Source organism: Micropterus dolomieu, linkage group LG04 (assembly GCF_021292245.1).
Source record: "Micropterus dolomieu isolate WLL.071019.BEF.003 ecotype Adirondacks linkage group LG04, ASM2129224v1, whole genome shotgun sequence".
Taxonomy (NCBI): domain Eukaryota; kingdom Metazoa; phylum Chordata; class Actinopteri; order Centrarchiformes; family Centrarchidae; genus Micropterus; species Micropterus dolomieu.
The window spans coordinates 4,443,689-4,453,599 of record NC_060153.1 but is presented as its reverse complement, the minus strand read 5'-3'; positions in this window follow the sequence as shown (position 1 = coordinate 4,453,599).

Sequence of the window (9,911 nt, the reverse complement as noted above, 5' to 3'; positions counted from 1 at the left end):
ACTATTTCCATTTTCTGCTACTTTATACTTCTAGTCCACTACATTTCTGAGGCAAATATTGTAGTCTTTACATCACTATATTTATTTAAAAACTTCAGTTACTAGTTGCTTTGCTGATTCAGATTATCAATATAATATATAATCATCAAATAAATTATGTTGTAATATTATAGATTAAGATAAAACTTTATTGATCCTGAAAATTCACAAGCTACCCAGCAGACAAAGTATTAAGAATTTGAAATGTACACATTCATGCATCAATACTTATAATCCAAAACAATAATATACATGATTCTGCATAATGAGTACTTTTGGCAGTTTAAGTATATTGATATGTCAATACTTTTGTGCTTTTAAGTAAGAGTTTGAATGGAGGACTTTTACTTGTAAGTAAAAGATCTGAATACATCTTTCACCACTGCTGAATTATAAAACAATTCCCATATTTCTTCCAGCACATGATGTAGACAGTCCTGATACCAGTCATAAAAATCAAACACGTTTTATCTCCAGACCCTCCACATCCACTGAATCAGACTAGAACGGACTCGGCACAGTCTGTGTTGATCAAATCAGATATCTGCACAACAGTTATAATGGGTGTCCCTGCAATGAAGCACACCAGGTTTTATATGGTGGAACAAAACAGCGTGTATCCACATTTTAACACTCAAAGTACAAATCATGCACATTTTAGATTTTTTAACACAAGCTGTACAGTTTAGATTTATTTTTCCTGCCGTTTCAGGCCGCAGTTGAGCTTTTTTCATTTCTGTATGGTATGAAAATCAATTACCAGACACTTGAAGCTTGAGTCGTATAATCCAGCACAGTGAACATCAAGTCTGCATTCATTTTTGTCAGTGCTATGCTGTTGTTGAGCGTTAATGGGGTTTAACAGCAGGCTGATCTTCACTGTAATGGATTACACAGCTAATTGATGTTCATACTATTGTGGGTGCCTGGAACAGCAGCACAAGTACATTCAGTCATCTAAAGCACATCTGCATGATTGGCAAAATGGTTTACTGTGGTGTGACGTACATATGTTTTGTACTAAAGGGGCTTAGAGATTCAGCCTCTAATACAGTACACACTGTACATAGACCATAAAGCTGAAACATAAGTTTTATAATTTTTCTTTATACTTATGAAGTGACTCTCTCTTCCTCCCTCGCTCTCTCTCTTACAAACACACACACATTAACACAACATTAAACCCACACACCCAACAGGAAACAGCTGTGTGTGTGAAAACAGTGGGGAGAGACATGGGGGAGGGAGGGATTAGCAAGTCAGACAGAACACAGATACAATGTCATTTTAGCACTCCCATCTCTCACACACACACACACACACACACACACACACACACACACACACACACACACACAGCATTATTCCTCTTTAAAACCCGCGATGACAGGTTTTCCCAAACTTTTCTCGGTCTCACTGATCGAACAGAATCAGTGAAAACTCTTCACATGGCTGCTAATTCATCTCTGTCCTGCTCTGACATGTCGCGTAACAACCAGGAAATGTGACCCTGTGTGCTGGTGAGATGCGACCCTGTGACCCCGCCACTGACCTACAGTGTCACAGCAATAGGAAACACAAAGCCGGGGGACTCTGATTGGTTCAGCTGGACATGAACAGGAGGAGGGGCTGGTCAAAGGGAAAAGCAGGGAGAGGGGAATTCCCAGAGATGAAGGGATAAGCAAACACAGACAGAGACACACGCACACACACACACACACAAAGATCATTTGCACACTTTTACTGCCATCAGCAGAAATTAAACAACCTGATGCACTGGAGGCATCAAACTAAATATCAAAATAAGTTCATATTATTAGGCCATGGTTTTAGTCTGTTGTAATGCACAACAATTATATCTACTAAACTGTGTTTGTGTCTGGATTTGTGTCGTGTGTGTGTTTAGGTGTGTGTGGTTGAGTAAGGCTGGAGGAATGTCTCCATTCATGGCGTGGATGGACAGATTAGGGGCTTTATTACAGAAAAGACCTGAATAAGCTCACATTCTGCCGTGTGTGTGTATGCATGTGGCCACAGGTATATGTGTGCCACTTGTGTGTGTGACTGGGTGTGCCACTATTTGTTCACCACTGCAGTCCTTTCACTACAAACAACAATGGTACATTAACTCACCTTGTGAATATAAAGAAAAAAGGTCTAACTAACAAATATTTTTATTATTGCTGGTGATAATACTTCAATTGACTCATTAATTGTCAATAGCTACTAACTGTTCAATAAAATGTCAGAAAATAGTGAAAAGTTCATCACAAGGTGATGTATTCAAATTGCTTGTTTTGTCCAACCAAGAATCCAACATTCAAATATATTCAATTTACAATGATAAAGCCAATTATCATGTAAAAGAAGTGAGTATTTGGAATTTTTGCTTTAAAAATGATCAAACGTGTTGTGAATATTCAGGTTCTGATGGCAGTTGCATATTCACAATTAGTTAAACTAAGACTGACAAATCTCTTATTGAATCTTTCACGCAATGTTCCTATTTTAATATACAAAACATTCAGATAGTCATTTAACTATTAGTCCGTCAATATTGCGTCTACACAAAGTGTTTCTTTTTGCCGACAGGTTCAGATTGTTATACAAGTTGTCTGACACCATCAGGGAAAGGATCCCTATGAGTAACACCTGCTAACACTAGAAACAAAAGTCTCGCTCTGAAATCTCGTGAGAGGCGAGTTGTTGCAGGATGACGTTGGTACGTGAGTCAGAGTTGGAGAGTGAGAAGTTTGTTGTGTACACAGAAGACTTTATTTCCTAAAGTTACTCCAACACAACAAATGCATTAAATGCTATAAAACACTATGATTGACTAATCAAGCAATCAATTAATCAATTGATTGCTTCAGCACTATATTATTCATACATGTGTTTTTAGAATCAGAATCAGAAATACTTGTATTGATTCCCGAGGGGAAATTTGTTTGGTTACAGTTGCTCATGTAACAAGGCATTAAAGAAATAGAATAGAAATAATAATAATAGAAATTATAGATGTTATGTTATATATTAGCTGTAAGTGTAAATAATAATTCTATGTTTGTACTTAATTGCTATTCATTTGGTTTATTATAACGTGGGTCATAATTTTAGCCACCATCCCTGTCAGTGAAAACAGTTAATTGTTGAAATCTTGGAGCAAAATAACTAAAATAAGTCCGACTGGTTAAAATGCAGGCTCCGCCAAACAATCAGACAGGTTTTATACAAACCTCCAGGTTAGACAAAGTTATTTGGAGAAGACAAAGGCAAACAGTAAAGTTATGACCTAAACCGTTTACAGACCAACTTCCTGGTTCAACTTTGATCTAATGTACAGTTTTTCTGTGCGATGAGTCATTAGTACCAACATTTTGGATGCACCCATTTTCCTTTTTACCAATAAATAAACTGGTTTAGACAATTTGCCAAAACTGCCATGTGTTTCCGTTGTACTGAAGTTGCTGTTTCCAGATCTCAGCAATCACTTTGGTGAGAACAGACTTGTCAAAACTGACCGAAATTATGACTATGAAAATAAGACTCAGTAAATAAAAATCATCCTTTAATTCTTAAACCAAAAGGAAAAAAAAAAAAGAGTATCAACACATATAATATTGCTTTTTGGTTGTTATAGGAACTATGTTCAGTTGAAAAGAAACACAAACCCAAACCCAGAGACGGGGGAAGCGTATTTCCAGGTTGAAATCGCATGTAGTCAAACATATGGCGTGAGTGTGTGTGCCTGTGCATGTGTTTCAGCATTTATATCCTCTTTACATCTTTTTATACAGTACAAAGTCTTACCCCATTTTTTCAGGATGTCTGTGCTGCTGAAGACAACAGCAACAGTTTACCGTCACAGCATGATGTACAGCCTTGTTTTTGTCAAGCATAAGAGGTTTTTGGTGTTTACATCCTATATCAAACTGCATGTTATCTGGGTGTGGTGGGAACACAGACAAGTAAACAAAATCCTTGCATGTACTCGTTTGCTCTTCTCAGCTTTCCACTACTATCTCTCTCACTCTTTCTCAACCTCTCCAGCTCGCTCGCTCGCGCTCTCTCTCTCTCACTCTTTCTCAACCTCTCCAGCTCGCTCGCTCGCGCTCTCTCTCTCTCACTCTTTCTCAACCTCTCCAGCTCGCTCGCTCGCGCTCTCTCTCTCTCACTCTTTCTCAACCTCTCCAGCTCTCTCTCTCTCTCTTTCTCAACCTCTCCAGCTCTCTCTCTCTCTCTCTCTCTCTCTCTCTCTCTCTCTCTCTCTCTCTCTCTCTCTCTCTCTCTCTCTCTCTCTCTCTCTCTCTCTCAGCTGACAGTGGTATCCTCTCAGAGAGTGGAGAGAAGGGGGAGGTGGAGAGCATCTAACTCGGCACATTTACGCCACAATAGACATTTTGGTTTTTCGTACTTGAAAAGGATAAGGCGGATGCTATCCTATATGTTCCTTATTGTCAACAAATCCCATGAAAAGACCTAAACCAACAGAGCGTTAGTCCATGTCTCAATACTTTCCCTACGCTGTCTGTGACACCACAAGCCCATTTGATCCAACTGAAGTTGTAAATCTTCACAAAGGGTTATAAGGGCAAATTTCTGTATATTTCACTTAGGTGTTATTCTCATAATTGTGACAAATCAGACTATGGTTCATGCTAACTTTGCTCTCAACACTCCGTACATTAATATTAGGGGTAAACAGTTTTCGACATAAAGTAAAATTCTATGTGAATCCGAAAAAAAGGGAACATAAATAGCTTGCCCCTGGCCTGTCTGTCATGTTAGCCAAACAGAAAATGCACTGAGAAAAATTAGAGTGTTGCTACCTTACGCCTGACAGCGGTATGGACAGGACTTCTTCTCACAACCAAGTATGTGGGCATTTGTATGTATTATCTTTAATGAGCATTATGCAATAAGATGTCCAGTGCCAGAATGAAGTGACTGTGAAATTTTACGTGGCCAATTTTGAAATCTCGTAAAAGATCTAGCATTTTTTTGCAATGACTTTAAATTTTGTTAATTGAACTCTTGAATGTGAAATGAAAATCCAGAATTTAGACATTTTGTCTTAGTATTGTGATTGGAGACGACTTCATTCTTTTATTTCGGCTGTGGATTTTATAATAATAATTTCTGTAGAAATTAAAACATGGTTTTACTGGGGGGTATAGTATGATAAAATGCTTTTGTGATGTCTGTCAGCCATCGGCTATGGACAATGGCATTGTCTGTCTGCCCAACCCTAGTGGAAATAAGACCTAGGTTTTTATGCACAATATTTACAGCCACAGGGTGGTGTATGAGGGATTGACTCAAAATAAACTGTCAACTAGTGCAACTGTGTAGCTCTTTGGCGTGTTTTAATAGTTGTTGGACAACAGTGGTGGTCAATGGCACAGAGGAATCAGCTACATCAGGCTTTGTACTTTTTATGGAACTTGTTGACAAAAAGAAAAACATACCAGTTTTATCCTTTAAGCCACAATGACGGCTGCAAGCCTCTGCAGCTGTGCCATACTAGCTTTATCATACTGCGACTCCAGATAAGACAAGGCAGTCTGACCCAAAGCTGTGCAGTGACATCTCACACACACACTTACAGTATGTTAAGTGAGAGGGAGACGGAAGTGGCTTCTGTCTGACTCCAGATTGTTTTGTCACTGATAAATGTGTAACAAGGTAAAAGGTCAAACTTACAGCTCTGAACAGAAAGTGTAGCTGCTCCGTCACATCCAATAAAGCGCAAATAAACCAGCTGCTATAGCCAATACAAACTGCACTGACAACAAGACCAGCTGGCGATGCCGGTGCTGTGAGACATTTGCTATGTTGACAACATGGTTAGTGATCATTTATGACATTCTGTTGAACCATTAAGTGTCATTAACAGTCTGTCTGGCCCTTCACAGTATATTTGTAGACACAGGGTTACTTACAAAACCAAGTGGTTCTCCAGCTGTTCTTACAACAGAACAGTGGCTGCTTTAAACAAGTTTCAATTTGTTTGGTTCTCTTCAGGCAGCAAAGGATTACCCTCTCTTTGGGTTTTTCACTACAAGCAACACCTTTCACGCACTTAAGGTAAATGGATCCAATGTTAATATTAAACATTGATTATGGCAGCTGTAAGGCTAAACTTAAGATTTAAATGTCAAATATGCTTCTCCTATTGGCCTAAAATTACAAACTGGCACTCCTGCCAAAAATAAAAATAAAATAATTTCAGCCAAGGAATTGTATGAATTGTAACTCCAGGCATGCTCAAAAAGTGGTCCATGAAGAAAGCACTGGTAGTGAACGCCCCATTACCACTACATACTGATAACAAAACATTTAAGTCTTAGCTTACCACTGTCAACTCATGATGTCTTTTGAAGCTTTCAAGTCATCAAAACTCAATAAATTTACTGTACTTCACTCTTATATTTGGTTAAGTAAAGGTGCCATTTTATGAAATTGTGCTTCAAAGACACTTTGTGGCCTTTTCAGTAAAAAATACCGCCTTATTTTCCATAAATCCTGTTTTACTAGTTGTACAGTATAAAGAGAATCAGCAATGTGTGCAACCCGCTGGTTTTGATCAGTGTGTGTTTAATAGATGATGGTTAAAAGGGAAAATAACTACACTGCAATCTACGAGCCATTTCAGACTGTGTTTGGGGCAGTGTAGCATGGCAGATAAAACACCACAGGGGTCCACTTCACTGGCTCCATTTCCAGTCAGGAGAAAAATAATTAATCTTTGGAAAGTCTCCAAACAAAAAAAAAAGAGAGGTAAGTAAGGCAGCAAAACAATAAATACTTCCACAGGCTTCACTCAGTGCAGTGCCCCTTCACTTTGACTTCTTTGTTTAGTTGTAAGTAAAAACATTTCTGATAGTATCCAGTTGCTTCCTCTTAAGTTTTGAGCATGTCAGTGATTATTAGCTGTGTGACTCCTGGCTGTGGTAAATAAGTTACTATGCGGATATCTGCTATTCTAGATTGCTGACATCACTTAAGTCATGTGGAAGTATTCATTGAATTGACGACTAAAACATTCACATCGCCCTAAGAGGCAAAATGCAATAACTACATATTTGATCAAAATTGAGATATAACCAAGCGGCAACCTCTGGGTCTGAAAAGTGAAGCCAATACGTCAAGTGCCTTAAATCTGCATTTTTTCTAATGGCCAGAGTGGGGGAGGCTGCTCTACTGGTTTCAAAAATAAGTCTGACTGTATAGAAGTCTATGAGAAAATGACCCTGCTTTTCACTTGATTTATTACCTCAGTAAACACTTTCCTAATAAGCTTATGGTCTCAATGACTAGTTTCACGTTTTCTGCAATACAGAATGATGTTCATTTAGTAAATTATAGTCCCTTTTAGAGTAAAATAGACAATAAAGCAGGGTATGCTTTAGGGTGTGGCTACCTTGTGATTCACAAGTCGCTACCAGGATAGAGGCGAATTGTATCCACTGCACTATGTACATTTAACTAGCCATGAACTTGTTTTGGGGTGCTGTTGGTGTCTTCATCTAAGAGCTTTGACCCTTTAACAGTGTCTTTTCAGTTCATGAAATTTAATTATAATATTTTGGTCATCTAAAAATGTCTTGTTCAGCGGTCAGTTTAATTAAAAAAACACTCTAAGGAGTCGACTGTTCATTTTCTTTTAAGTACATTTTGTTTTAAGCCTGTTTTTCGCTAATTAAAATTAGGATGCACCTTACTAACCAAGCTAGCTAGCTCCACCCTCTCATTCGAAAATGGTCACTTCTGGTTCCAAAAAAACAAGATGGCGACGGCAAAAATGGCTTTAAAACAGTAGTCCACAAACCAGTTGGTGACATCACAGTGGCTACGTCCCATTCTTTTATACAGTCTATGGTTATAACCTGTATCTGACTTATAAAAAAAATATTATGCAATAGAAACTTGTAATTTTTTGAAAACAGCTTTTTAAATTTGCAGTAACTAGTAAAGAGTATTGTGGCTCTTTAGTTAATGCATTCTGGCTGCGTAATCTGTACTCTTACTGCAATTTCTGTAATAGAAAGACAGCTAAGAGGGCTATGTCAGGTGAAAGCTAGCTTCTGAGATAGCTGCAGATATCCTTAGCTTCAGCTAAAGCTAAGTTTAGTTTCTGATTCTTCCCCAGTTGTTATATGTAAATCAAATTTCCAGTTTGATGAGCTGACATTGTGGTTATTCAGTTTGTTATTCCACATTAAATAAGGCATAAGGCAAATCAATTCATCATTAAGAAGAAGGGGAGAAAAACAGCTAAACAGTAGCTGGCTTAGCAGATCTCAGTGGCTGCAATCTAATTTTTTTTTAACTCTACTGAATTTTATGTATTAAATTGTAAATGAATGTATTACATTGATTTCAGTCTAAATATTAATAGTACTTGGATAGATGGAAACATAGCCAAACACAGAAACCTGGATTCCTAAAAGCTATGGACTATAAATAATAATCCAACTAAAGTAAATTTTTGTTGGTAGATACTTAAGTTTCTTTGAAACAGTGACAATTATCCAAAGGCACGGCGCAGTTTATCTGTATTTTTTTGGTATTGTATAGCTTTGGGATGAAATAATCAGTATAAAAAGACATCAAATTAAAGCAGTACAACCTTTCTATCTGTTTTACAGTTTGCCATCCAGCCTGAAAACGTTAAACCATTTTTTCTCCGTTTGACTGCTTCTGTAGTTGCTGCCTTTATAGGGCAATGTTAATGCAGTTAATTTTCTGGACATTATTCCTCAATTCTACAGCTCACAGTACAATAAGACGGCGAGGAATGATGATGGATAACAAAGGTCCTGGGTTGTATTCAGTTCCAGGATGTTATTTGGTTTGCTTCAAAAAAACAAAAAAAACTACTACTTTTAACCAGAAATTGCTGTTTTCCACCACGCTGACACAGAAAATTACATTTTCCCAAACAATAGGTGAAGTCCTGATTTGTCATAGGTGACTCATTGGATAGTCCTTTGGTTACTGAGACACATTAAATGTGAAGCATCCGATCACCAAGCAGATCTGCTATGACTGATCATGACTCCTGGTCAATGAATAAACTGTTTAATACATGGGAAGATTTAGCGTAAGAGATATTTTGAAATATTTTGCCATAAATACTTGAGTTCGGGACATTCTATGTAGAGTGAGTGGATCTCTTAGACTGCTGTATGAGTAGTTAAATATGCTTTTCTGATTCTGATGTTAGGATGTTAGAATTCCATTTATTCCAGGGCACAGGACTGAATTATAAAAATAATATCATATTTGAGATCATATCTTTAAACTGATATCTCTCTCTCATATATATATATATATATATATATATATATATATATATATACATACATATACATACACATACATACATACATACACACATACACACACACTGTATCAGTTTGCTACTTAAGGGTAAATAAAATGGGGAGACTGTATGTTATGGTGCTAATCTACTCACCAGTTGGAACTCGGAGCGTCGTGCGTAGGCCTCCTGTATGCCGGTGTCTGCCCAGAGTGTGCTCAGTGCCATCACATACAGCTGAAATTCACTTGGCTCGACCCCTGAGCCGCCCACACGTCCCTCCCACGACATCACCAGCATGCCCTGCTTCTCGTTCTCACAGCTCTGCCAGCTGATGCCCAGCTTGTCCCGGGCGTCTACCAGCACACGCATGCCCTGCAGAAACACACACAAGTGCATATATAAAACTTTATGTGGTAAAGTGGTGTAACAGTTGCTATTTCTAATGTCAGCAGTATTGTACAACTATGTCCTGACCACACAGAGGAAAGAAAATTCATACTGCATGAGCTGCTTCCTGGGAAAAAACATCAACACTGAGTCTAGT